Source organism: Mus caroli, unplaced genomic scaffold (genome assembly GCF_978045245.1).
Source record: "Mus caroli unplaced genomic scaffold, Mus_caroli_1 scaffold_9, whole genome shotgun sequence".
NCBI lineage: Eukaryota > Metazoa > Chordata > Mammalia > Rodentia > Muridae > Mus > Mus caroli.
Window position 1 is genome coordinate 54,401,961 of NW_028227264.1, and position 14,093 is coordinate 54,416,053.

Sequence of the window (14,093 nt, forward strand, 5' to 3'; positions counted from 1 at the left end):
GTAGCTGTGATGAAAGGATGGACCATTTAGAGACTGCCGTATCCAGGGATCCATCCCATAATCAGCTTCTAAACGCTGACACCATTGCATACACTAGCAAGATTTTGCTGAAAGGACCCAAATATAGCTGTCTCTTGTGAGAAGATGCCGGGGCCTAGCAAACACAGGAGTGGATGTTCACAGTCAGCTATTGGATGTATCACAGGGCTCCCAATGGAGAAGCTAGAGAAAGTACCCAAGGAGCTAAAGGGATCTGCAACCCTATTGTTGGAACAACATGATGTACTAACCAGAACCCCGGAGCTCTTGTCTCTAGCTGCATATGTATCGAAAGATGGCCTAGTCGGCCATCAATGGAAAGAGAGGCCCATTGGACTTGCAAACTTTATATGCCCCAATATAGGGGAATGCCAGGGCCAAAAGAATGGGAATGGGTGGGTAGGGAAGTGGGGGGCGCTATGGGGGACTTTTGGGATAGCATTGGAAATGTAATTGAGGAAAATATGTAATAAAAATATTAAAAATCAAAAAAAAAAAAAGACTGAGGTGCTCAAATCTGAAAACATAGAGAAAGGAAGATGGGGTAAATAAGAGACTGCTTTAAACACAAAGCAAGTTCTAGGTCAGACAGTGACAGTTAGAAATACAGAGTGCATAAAGGAGCTATGTACCCATAAAGGCTGGGTACAATGGGAAAGCATCTTCTCCTAAGGATCTGAGGTGAATCCTCAGAGCCTAGATAAAAAACAAAACAAAGGACAGCTCAGTGTGGTGGAGCCTGCAATATGATGGGGCCTAGAGAGAGAAGAAAAATGGAATCCCTGTAAAACCCTTGAGCAGGGATCATTAGGAGAGAAAGTTGAGACAGAGACGAAGGAGGAGGGAGAGAGCTGCCACTGCCATGTGCCACATGGCAGGAGGCATAGAGACTGAAATCCCCCAAATTTTCTGACTTTTGCAAGTTCTCAGGAGATGGGGGGAAGTCCTCCATTGTGTGATTTATTCCACTACAGCCTTTGTGCCAAGAACCTGCATTCAAGGATAAGATCATAGATTTATCGTACATGTGCAGGGGTTGGGGATGCTGGGCTTGTGTTCCCGTCCTATCTTGTATGCCCAAACCCTCAAAGCAGTGACCTGTCAGTTGCAGAGGACTGGATCTAAGAGGCAGGTACATTTTAATAGATACATGTGAACTCCTAGTAAGCTGGACATGTGGTATTGAAGGAGTAATCAAGGATGATAGATGATGCTTAGTTAAAACAAGGAAGGGAACACACACACACACACACACATAAACTCACGCATGCCCACATGCACACCAGAAGAAAAAGATTTAGCCAACCTTTCTCTTCTTTTAGGCTACTGAATTGAAGATGAGAATGACCATCAATTGCACTCTCGATTAACATATGAAAAGGGAGGGGGCCTTAGTAGCTAGGTGGGCAATGAGATGATTCATGTGAACTGGAGCAACTCTATTTATGAAAACATTCAGGACTCAACCAAGTCCTCACTTGACGATGAAGACTTAAGACCAATGTATGATGTAAGATTTTTAAAATCATGCAATGACCAGTAGTAGCTCAAAGTTTAACAAATTTAATTACACAATGAATCAAAAGGACTTTATTCTTCAACCAAATGTAATTCATTACGGGGAGAAAAAGACAAGTATAACATTAAAGTCTGCCTTGATGTAATTCATGATACAAATGTAGAACCCAGAAAAACCATGTTGTTTGACAAGATTCCCATTAAGATTACAAAAGACCAAACAGTCCTCCCTCCTCCACTTTTAGGGAAGCGAAATATCTTATTCTCAAGAGTTTAAAAATTTACAAACAAGATCATTTTGCTTTGAAACACAGATGGACTAATAGAGATGGCTTTAGAAAGGCTCTAGGGCAAGATGTAGTAAGCCAGGCAAGATCAGTCTACCTTCTGCCAAGTCTAGCTAACAATGGACAGGAAATTCTTGGGAAAGGCATATGGGTATGAAACATTCTCCACCATTCTCATTTAACACTGAAAGGTAGGAAAATATAATCACAAGACAGAAAATAAAGTAAAATGCAAATGAACTCAAGTCAGCCCACAGTTGGTCCTGTCGTTCCAACACCTTGAAAGAAACCTCATAGCTGACCTCCAAAAAGACAAAGGAAAGGCCAGGACTGATGCACCCTAATGGTGCCTAATTTTATCTGTCAACTTGACTAAATACCTAGACAGGGATGCAGGATAGCTATGATGACCCAACACCAAAATCTTAAACTTGATAGAAGACAAGGATCTTTGTATTATTTTTGTAACTTGCTTACTCACTTTTTGATAAGTTCATGTCTAAGAATAATGTAAAATATCCATCTGTACGCTCTTGAGATTTGTATATGCATAGTTTCAATTTTATAGTGGTGTGTGGCTTTCAATGTGCTACCATCTAGGACAAATAGTCAAACTGCCATCACCAGATGTTACACGAGCTTATGGTAACTAGGCAAATGAAACACACAGATTATCAACACAAACAATAGGCACTTAATGTTACTGCATGAACAGGTGTTATTATTTGATTATAAGGGTGCATTCACAGTCTGGATGTTCCTAGTGCATCACTCATCATTTCTAAAATGAGTTTGCTTCACTGACGAGTTACAGAAACTGCAAAGCCTTGAGAAGTTTGGAGGGTAGAGCCATGAATGCTTACATCTAACACTGGAGTACAAAAAGGGCTGCTACCACGGAGTGGTCACTGTGGGATTACAAGCAAAGTGATCTGAAAAGAACCCTACAATGGTAACAAGTCAGTAAAGAACAAAAGGGGGACTAGTCACAGAGACACCAGTGAAGAGTGTCCAACAAAAGAGCACACAGCTTGAACAAGGAGCTTATGTGGGGAGCATTCCTAGCACAGTGAAGGGAACACAGTAGGCAAAGTGGCAAGCAACAGTAAAGAGATAAGACACGGCCAGAGGATTAAGAGAAACCCAAACATCTAGATGACATCAGCAATAGTGATGGTTCTAGACCTTTCTAAGTCAGCCATGTGTGAAATTCTCAAAAAAAAAAAAACAAAAAAACAAAAAACAAACAAACAAAAAAACGTGAAAATAAAAATATAACCAGTAGATAGGAGTCTGAGTGTTCCTAACACACATAAATAATACATGATCCAAACAGGATGAGGCAATTAACCTGACCTGATATTATATATTGAATAGTGTACTGAAAGGCATATATTACCCCATAAATAAATGTATGTGTTAAAGTATTAAATAGAAACATGAATAAGTACGTATATATTAATAACATGAAGGCTCTGCAGTAAAAATTAAAAGAATAATGTCAGAAAATACACTCATGAGGTAGGGATAATTCTGGTGGCTATTACAGAATAGTCTGAAATTAGATAGGGGTAGATTGCAGAAATCAGTTAAGAATATATTATCATAACTTAGATAAGACAGCGGTTTAAGGCAGGACATTGTATGGATTACCATAATGAAAAAGGAGCTTTAAGGAAAACATGTACTAGTCTCATTAATCCCATGAGGCTCATATCCTTGTGAATCACTTCTACTGAGAGCAGACGGCAGCTGTGCTTGCCCTGGAACTAGCTGAGTAGGTTAAAGAGAGGGGCTTGGGGTATGTTCTGTGAGGTATGATGAGCTGCAGTGTTACATGGCTTAGGACCTGTCACAGCCTGTGCATGCTACGTGCCCACTGGGCATGCAGTAGTTGGCTTGCTGGTTAGATCAACTGTCAGGTATCACAGTACCTGTGCTGAAGCAGCCTTTACAGGGAGACTTTCATTTCATCTCAGCACATATGTGTGATATGAACCATACATTATTACAAGAAGAAGGGCACCATGTGTGCCATTGGAGGGTCACACTGCTGTGGCAGAGTGTGGCACAATGGAGCAGTTTCAGAGAATGATATTATTCAAATCAATCTTAGAATATATAATTGTTATTAATCATTGTTAATCTCTTATACTTAATTTATCAATAAGATATATATAATAGCATACAAAAAGCATAATATATATCAGCTTTACTATTATGCAATATTTAAGGTACTCACTTTTGATCCTGGAATGTAACCCCCATGGATACAAGAGAAGGAAAAACAGTAGAAACTCTAAGGAAAATACATAAGAACTGAAAGTATGATCCTGCCGTTCAGTTGATAACAAGAAAGCAACTAGAATTATGAGGGGAAATTTACACACACACACACATGCATACATGTACGAGAGTTATGTAGGAAGACTGGCGGGATGATTCTTTAAATATTCAATACACTTACTTATACTAGCAATGATCAATTAAACATTGTCATGAAAAGGGAGGTTTGCTAATCATAGGAAAGCATATAATATCTTTTAAAATATCAGAAGCGTAAGATCTGTATGAAGACAGCTATGAGTATATGACTGAATAATATAAGTATTACAATAAGGAAGCACAGATCCTACCTACATGATAAATGTAGCAAAAATTGTGGATTCAATTTAAACACATTATTATCACTATATAATTAAAACACTATATATTATCACTTTCACTATAGAAGTAGTGAGCTAAAATAATTTTAAAGAATTAATCAAATAATTTATGTATTTTCATAATCTAAGACAAACTTCCTCCCATCAAGTGTTTCCTACTTTCCAAGCTTGGGAGAGGTGAACCACACTTCATGTCACAGTTAACTCACAGTTAACTTACTATCAACACTTCACCTATCGGGACCCAAGAACAAAGAGGTTAAGGGTACAGCCTGATATCATGTATGCCATCAGCCACTTGGGGATGCAGCCACAGTGTAATATCAATGCTACACAAAACACAAGTAGGATGAAAACAAGTCCCCCAAGCTGTAAATCTTCTAGGAGGAAAACCATAAATGTTAATGTTAATTAAACAGTATTTAATTAAACAGAGATATATAGTATGTTTATAGATTAGAAAACTCAGTAGTATAAATATGCCAATTCATGCAGTATTGATTATAGAATGAATACAGTGATAGTTATAATGCCAGTGAGGTTAATCTGACAAGCTGATTCTAAATCTTACATGGCAAGAGATCAGAAAGGAAGCAGGGTTTTATTGTTGTTGCTGTTATTGATTTTTTTTAAGAACAAAGGATTTTCCCTGCCACTACTTGTAACCTAGCATAGAGCTATAGAGCAACTAAAATTACTTCATATTTATATAAGGAAAGACAAAATTATAATGAATAAATTAGGAAATTTTAAAAGGCCTTTGTTAACACAAACCTAAATAGGAAACACCTTTAATATACATTTATAGGCAAAACATGGCATAGTCATATAATGGAATATTTTATGATAATTAAACTACAAAAACATGTAACATTAATTTAAATAACATAAGGCTAAATAGAAATTGCCTGTTACAATAGGACATATAGTCTATGCTATCATTAACAAAGTCTAAGAAGCAACAAATTAAAATGTTTAGTGATGCATGTCTTGATAATAAAATAATAATAAAAATTAAATACGATAAAATAAAAATAAAAATTATCATAACCATTAGTGGGGAAAAGAAGTAGTCATGAAAAAACAATGTCAAATAATATTAATAAATTCTTACTTGACTTGGAGTATATAGGTAACTGCTCTATAACAATTTATTAAACTGCATGTTTAAATTTTCTTTAATATTTCATTAAAACAAGTGTTATGCTACAGTGGATAATGGGGAAGAGTATATCATTATAGCCATGAGAAGGATAAATGTGTATGTGACACATGAGCAGATGCAGAATACTAATAGGATAGAACATTTTAATGATAATTAAAGAATACAGATTCTTGCCAGACTTGAGATAAGCTACTACCATTTGCTACTTAATTATGCATTCTTCTAATAAACAAATCTTAATGGCTCACTAATTATACCAGCATATTTGTCTAAAACAGCAAATAGACTAAATATAGAAGGAAATACCACTTGAGTAAAATAATATTATTTTTGCTAATGTAGTATTAAACCTAAGTTAACAAAGTAAATTAAAGTGTACATATTATTTTAGTATTTTCTTTGCATAAAAAAAACTAAAACTAAAAAACTAGAAAATTTGTTTCAAATCTTACTCGTGAGATTTATAAGCAACAGAATGTCAGGTTTGAGTTTTGCTCAACTCTAATCATAGAGAAAACTCATTGTTTTACATTTGATACAACAAGGTTATATTCAGAAATATACCTTCAAGGCAAACCTGATCTATACAATACAGTCATTTCCAGGCCAGCCAATGCTACAAAATGAGACTCTAAAAAACAGCATCAATAATATCCCAATAGTACTAGAGAGATGGCTCAGAGGTTAAGAGCACTGGCTGTTCTTCCAGAGGTTCTGAGTTCAATTCCCAGCATCCAAATGGTGGCTTACAGCCATCTGTAATGTGATCTGATGTCCTCTTCTGGGATGCAGGTATACATGCAAATAGAGAACTCGTGTACATAAAATAGACACATAAATCATTAAAAATTTATTCCAGCAAAATTTAACAATTATCTGTCTTAAATTCAAAGTCATTATAAATCTTACAAGTTTTCAGAACTTTAAATTTTTTTTTATTTTATTATTTTTTATTAGATATTTTCTTCATTCACACCTCAAATGCTATCCCCTCTCCTAGTTTCCTCTCCAAACGTCCCCTATACCCTCCCTTCACCCTGCTCCCCTACCCACCCACTCCTGCTTACTGGCCCTGGCATTCCCCTGTACTGGGACATAAAATCTTCGCAAGACCAAGGGCCTCTCCTCCCATTGATGGCCAACTAGGCCATCCTCTGCTACATATGCAACTAAAGACAGAGCTCTGGGGGTTAAGTTCATATTGTTGTTCCTCATATAGGATGGCAGACCCCTTTAGCTCCTGGGATACTATCTCTACCTCCTTCATTAGGGGCCCTGTGTTCCATCCAATAGCTGACTGTGAGCATCCACTTCTGTATTTGCCAGGCACTGGCATAGCCTCACAAGAGACAGCTATATCAGCAAAGTCTTGTTGGCATGTGCGTTAGTGTCTGGGTTTGGTAGTTGATCAGAACTTCTTAGAATAAAAGACAAATACAAAAAAGAAACATTTAAAATATATATTATCAACAGCAAATTAAAATTAAGTCTTAGAAGAGCAGGTAGCCTTAATATGATTATAATAGAGGGACTGCTGCCCCAGCAAAAACTATCTTAAGCAATGTCTTATTAGGTTACTTTTGTCAAGACAAGTTTCTATACACCAGAAGACACAGAGAGGCTAGGCAGAAAACAATAGCTATCAATGTATTCTCTATTTCCGACAACACTAACAAGGTACAACTAATGAGGTAAATTATGACTTTGTGGTTCCCAAGAAGCCACACACTATAGTACTCTTGGGAATGTGAGTTGCTGAATGAAGGCAATCAACATAAAAGAACTGGTTTGCCTATAGAGGATCTTCTTAACGCATGGCATGAATCCGAACATGGAGGATTCAAACCCTTTTTCACTAGGAAAGCATCTGAAAACACTCAATCAAAATAGCTAACCTCGCCTGAATCAAGCTTATTGACAACATTCAAAAATGCCTTGCTCACCTCACCTCAGGTGCCAAAGGCTGCATGCGCATCACTATTATAGACATCTGAGGCCCCTCCAGAGGATGACTTTTTACACAGTTCTCACCATCATTAAATTGTTTTCTCCCTGGCTCCCAAAGGTAGTCCTTTGATAGAGAAACACTGAAATCCCTAAAGTATTTTCCAAATTGAAGCAACCCCAATTTAAGAGCTGTATTTGTACTTATTGGGAAAAGGGGAGAGGTGGAAGGTGTCAAAAGCACAGCCTCGAGACTTTCCTGAGTCTTCTTGTAATAGCAAAAGTTATTCGAATTTTTACTGAGGAATTGGAATACCTATCTAATCTATCCAGTGTCATTTCCCTGTGACCTGATATATCTGCTCATTATGTGCAATGAAATATACTACCATATAAACTCTCTTTACAAGACTGAGTTAGCATAGGCTACATAACAGCACTGATGGTATAACAGGGTGAAGGTTTCCTCATTTGTCTCAGCTGAAGACATCTTTGGTTTCTACCCCTACCCTGAAAAGTCCTGTGAGAAAGCACCCAACTCTGTTCTAGAACTCTGGTCAGGGTTGAAATGCCCCAGCTAACTGCGTGGTCTCGGCTTTTCCTAAACTTCTTGCTTGCTTCTCCCTGCAATGGCCAGCCAGGAGTTTCTCTGTGTTCTTTCTCTGTTTGTTGTTTGTTTGTTTGTTTGTTTGTTTGTTGTTTGTGTTTAGTTAATTACAAAAGTCATTATTTACAAAAATCTGTACACACATACATTTGAAAAACTCACAAAATTGTTATCTATGTATCACAAGTTTTTGCTAGATCAAAATATTAAAAATGGGATAAAATTATGTTTCTCTTCTCAATTCTTTTCAAAAGGATTACTGTTTCAAACCACATATATGCTACTTCCCATTAGCAAGACCCATGTAAAAAAATCTAAGCAGCCTAGTGTTCTTTGAGCCCCTAGGCCTTAAACCAAGTAGCCAGGTCAGGCCAGGCCAGGCCAGTGCCCAGAACTAGGGCAAGGAGCTGGCCCACAGTGCATAGCACAATGCTGTAATGTAACAACAGGAGGAACAAGTCTTTGGCTAACACTTTGGCATTAAATGAAAGAGGCAAACAAGATGGAGACATGCAGCCCTGTCAGCCATGTTGGACCAAGAGACACAGGTGACCTTAAAGGCTGGCTCCCAGAGCAGCAGAAGGAACCCTGCCTGATACATACCTGGTAGAATACTATTTCAACCACTTAGGTATGCCACTTGGGCATGGCAAGGAGCACTCACACAGGAGAATCAGGGAAGGGTAGTGGGCCACACCAGCCACAGCCAGCTCATCAAGTCACTAACGTGGATGGAGTGCAAATATTTCAGCCAAGTACTACCGACACGCTACCTGCTCTGCTCACCTTAAGGGCCACGTGGCAATGTCCGGCCCAAAGCAGGACCCTGTTCTCATCCTGGGAATATTTTCTTAGCTAGAAAAAGAGTCCAGTCTTCCCTATGTGTGCAGGACAGGGGCTGACGTGTCCTTTATTACATGTTAGTTAAGAGAGCCCTCATTAAAGCTCAAAGTTTGTGCTTCTCTTTGCAGACTGTGTTCTCTCCTAGCAACAGCAGGCTTAGGACAGAGTATCTGGGTCCTCTGTCCCAAGACAGAGGACTCAGCCCAAATCCTACTTCCAAACCCTTCTGAGTCCCAGGGCCCTTCAACACTGTCAAGGTGCCCAAGCAAACACATAGGGTGGCACAGAGACCCACTGAGTTGGATGTGATGCACAGTTCCATGGTCAGGGAAAACATAGTGATGTCCTTAGGGCAGCTCTGCTGTTCTGAGGTAGGTACCAGGCCTAGGGGGGGCATATAGGTCACTGAGGCAATGTGGTTGTTCTGCATGACCTCAAAGATCATCTGCTGAAGACCAAAACAGAACGTGGAGCCAAACGGGTTGGTGTTATTTGGGGATGAGGACCTGTGCGAGACAACAGGCTTCTCCACAGGATGGCCCAGAAGCTCCTGGATGCTATCCACTTGCTGTTGTGTATATTTCAGTCTGACCACCTGCATTTTCTTTTTTTATAGCTAGTTGGATCTTGAACTCACAGTGGTGGTAAATGTTAAAATAATAATGCCCAGAGTAATTGGTATGCAAGACAAACTTCTTCACTTTGCGTGTATTTGATGTCCACTCCAAGAGTGAAGTAGTTAAAAAAGTAGTTGTACTTGGATTGCACTTGTCTATGAGGGGAAGGAGAGGGGATTTTCATCTTGTCTTCAGATTTATAGAAGACTTGGTGTGGAGAGCCAAGCATGCAAAGAACATCTTGGCAAGAATCACCAAAATATACCGCACACTCAAATACTCTCATTTTGGCATCTGCTAATACTCCAGGTCCACAGCCTGCAGCGAGCAAGCGAAGTCGCAACCCTCAGGGTCCAATTCCATCTCAAAGAACATCTACACTTTCAGCACATACATTCTCCAGGAAACAGCTTAGGGGCATCACAGGAGCCTTGACATCCTGGCAGCTGTTTCCACTATAGATGTACGTTCGTTCTACAGTTGCTCCATGGGGTATCTGAAGAGAAGCCAGACCATGAGCAAAACTAACCTCATACTTGGGAGCCTCTGTCCATGAGTCTAACTGAGAAGAGAAAGACAATCCTCGGAAGTTGAGATGGAAGTGCTCAGCAGAGTTGTACACTCTAGATAAGTAAGAAAGAACGACACAGTTGACTGGAAGCTGCTTTCCAGTGTAAACCAGCTTGGCAGGCAGCAGTGACTCCAGCAGGGGAACTGCTTTTGTCTAGTTTCTGAACTGACCTCCAGGATAGGTTGTGGCAAAAGACTGGTCGATTTGCTCAACGGTAGGAGCAACGGCCTGAGAGTTAAAATGCACTCCACAATACTTTAATTTTACTTTTTTCAAGTCATAAACTTCAATCACCTGGAGTCTCTGATTGAAAGCATCAAACAGTAGTTTGATCCCGTCCAGAGTCAGGTTAAGGATGAGGTCATGGCTTAGAGGAGACTAGTCACTGTAGAGAACCTGGATATTTTTGAGGATGCGACAGGGATTCTGAAGAATGGCTACTGCCTGAGCCAGAAGTATTCCCAGCGTGAATTCGCACTGCTCATTCCCCATAGAGTGTTCAGGCACTACCTTCAGGTCCAGCATTGGTTCGGTTCACTAGGCTGGGCAGCCTCCCTGCAGCAACTCAGACAGGACCCAGCCTGAGGAGAGCTGTTCTTTTTCTTTAAAAAACTCCCTGTAATAATATTCAGGGCTTCTCGGTGAGAAGTGTATCTCTACAGACAAATACCAGCTTTATATAAACTCTCAATTAGAACATTGAATGTGCTCAGTGGTTTCTGCATTTTTACCCCATAACAATGACTTGGTCAATATGAGTACCAGAAGGTATGTGCTTCCACCTGATATGGATAGAAATGCAGCTGCCATTCTTTGCAAACTTAGTATAAGACAGGCTCCAAGTGTGGTACCATTACCATCTAGGCAGCCATGATGAAGGCCTATTCTAATGTTAACACAATGTAGTACCAGGAGGAGGAGGAGAAAGTAGCTGACTCTAAATGTTTTAATAACTACAGGAGAAGAGTTTCTTATAATTTTTTATGTGCCAGGGTGGGTTGGTACCTGGGGAGGGGCGCCTTTGCTTGCCCTTCTTAGAAGAGCAAGGGGTAGAGGGATGGAGGGATGGAGGGATAGATGGAGGGGCTGTGTGAGGGGTGAACTGGAAGGAGGTGGGGCTGCAATCTGGATGTAAAGTGAATAAATTAATTAATTAATGGAAAGAAATTGAGAGGTTAACCATCTCAGAAGAATTTCACTAACTCTAAAATGCTTCACAAGTTGTTAAACCTTCTAGTGTTGACCACTAAGAAAGCAGTGAGCTATGTAATGTTGGCCTATCTGAGCTCTGGGAGCAGCATGTACTGTTTGTATATTGCTCTAAACGACTTATATCAACTCTGCCAGTTGTTTACAACCCGGGTCAGAAATAAAGTGTGGGTGTCAGTCAGTCTCCACATCCAGCGAGTCCGTCATTTGGGCTTTTAACCAGGTAAACTCAACCACAGTCTACACTTCAGTGACAGGCTAAGGACTACAAGAGCAGCTGGCAAAATAACTGCAGTAACTGCACACAAACTCCTAGAATTTTGGAGTAAACCCAATTGCTCCTGTTAGAAAAAGAAAAGACCTATTTTGTTCTTATTTGACAAAAATAACTACAAGCTTTCAGAGGGCCATACTGCCCCTTATCCCATTTGGGCAGGCTCATGGGTCACTGAGGGAAGGTGACCCCTGTCATGAATGGATTACTTTGTTTCCTTTACAGAAGTAAGCAGCCCTTACTGAGCATACATGTAAGGCACTGCCATTCTCTCAATTGCCTTGTTCAGGATCTGAAATTTCTCATTATATTATAGGGGTCTCTAGCTTCCTTGGTTAGGCTTATTTCTAGGTTTTCTTATTTTTTCCCCTTTCTGAATTCTTCCTAACACTTTTATTTCTGGCACATGAGAAAGGTAGGGTTAATTACAAAGTAAAAAGGCTACTTCGCCCAATATAAATTTATCACTTCTTAGTTTTCTGCAGTCTTTCAAATCTCTTAAGTATAGGATTATTTTATCTATAAGGCTACCCATATTCATAAGAATTAAAAGAAAAACTGCCTAAAATTGCCAAAAGTAATCTCCAGATCCATGTACCCCTCGTAAAAATTCCAGTGACCTTCTTCACAGGAAAAGGCGAAAAAGAAATCCTAAATTTCTACTGAGGAAAAAAAAAAAAAAAAAGAAAAGAAAAGAAACAAACCTAAATACAAAAAAACTTTCAACAAAACAAAACAAAAACAAAAACAAAAAAACCTTGAATACTTGAGGAAGCTGGAAGTTTCTGGCTGTATCATGCGATGCTTTCCTGAAGCAGACTCTGTGATGTTTTGCTGATAAAGAATCATGTGCTGTTTTGCTGAAGCAGACCCGAGAGAAGACAGACATGTTTGGAGAGAGTATAAGTAGGATCTAACAGACAACAATGGGGCGCTTGCATTGCTTGCTGTACAGCTCTTTCTTGGCCTCCTTTCTTCACTGACACTCACTTTGTAGAGAGAGACATGGAAGAGAACTTCTGGTATCCCAGCTGGTTGCTCCTGCTGACTTGTGCTGATGTAGCAGGGGGCCTAGCTGTTTCTGCTGGACCCTGCTTTTTCATGTTTAGAGACACTTTCTGAACTGGACTCTTGGTAACCTGACACTACTGAACTAGACTTCTAGTATCCTGAGAATGGATTGGAAGCACCCCAAACAACTACTTCTCAATAGGTCTACATCCCTAAAGTCCTACTTACCAGCTTTTCTCCCCTACCACTGGGTGGTGGGCTAGAAAGAGGGCCAAAACATTTGAGAACCCTAACTGAAGTAGGTTTTAAAAAACCTAAAGCTACAGAAAGCAATATCAAACATTGACAAATGAAACTGCATAAAATTTAACAGATTTCGCATAGAAAAGGAAACAACTAAGTTTCCTTGATAACCCCACAGAACTGTACAAAATTTTTTTTGGCTATACTTCTGCAAGAGAAATCATATATAAAATATATAAGAACTTGAAAATGTCAACACACACACACACAAAAAAAAGAGCAAACAACCCAGTAAATTAATAGGCAAATTAAATGATAAGCTCTCAAAGTAGCCAATAATACAGAAAGGCCAGGGCTGTATCTGTGCTGGTAGGGTGCCTGCCTCAGTTTGACCTCCAGCTGCACATCAACCAGGCATAATCCAGAACTTGGGAGATGGAGGCAGGAGGATCAGTTCAAGGACACCTTCAACTACAGGAGTGACAGTCCCGCCTAGACAACCTGAGACTCCTTTAAAAAAAAAAAAAAGTCATAAAGAAATATTCAACATCCTTAGCCATCAGGGGAATGCAAATCAAAAGTGCATTAATATTCTATGAATCTGATTGTTGTTATTCAGAAGTTATGTAAAGGGAAAGGATGTTGACGGCGTAGAGAAAAAAAAAAGGGGGAGGGGGACTCATTCCTGGCTGGTGGGAATACAAATTATTCTGCCAGCACAGGAATCAGTGTGGATGCTCCTCACAAAACTGCAAAGACAGCATCACAAAATCTAGATGCCCTCCTCCAGGGAACCGACTCAACTTCAGCAAAGCCACAGCAATACCCGCCCATCTGCCTTGACTGCAACATTCACAACACTCAAGTCATGAGGCCAGCATAGGCACATGTAAACAAATGCACGGGGAGACAAACATGTGGCGTGAGTACACAATGTGGAGGTTTAATCAGCCATCATAACAAAGAATTTACATCATTTGAAAGAAGATGGAATCAACTAGAGATCATGTTAAGCAAAACGAGCTAGACCCCCCCCCAAAAAAATGTACAAAATGTTGTCTTACTCGTGGTTCCTAGATTCTATTTAGATTCTCCCTCC

The 14,093-nt window shown here is 39.6% G+C and overlaps 1 protein-coding gene and 1 pseudogene across 1 annotated transcript in view; both read right to left on the bottom strand.

Moving 5' to 3' along the window:
* Positions 1–14,093, bottom strand: part of Tbc1d32 (TBC1 domain family member 32) — a 244,143-nt gene that overhangs the window by 86,606 nt on the left and 143,444 nt on the right. The window lies entirely within an intron of this gene.
* Positions 9,417–10,782, bottom strand: LOC110303530 (phagosome assembly factor 1-like; annotated as a pseudogene).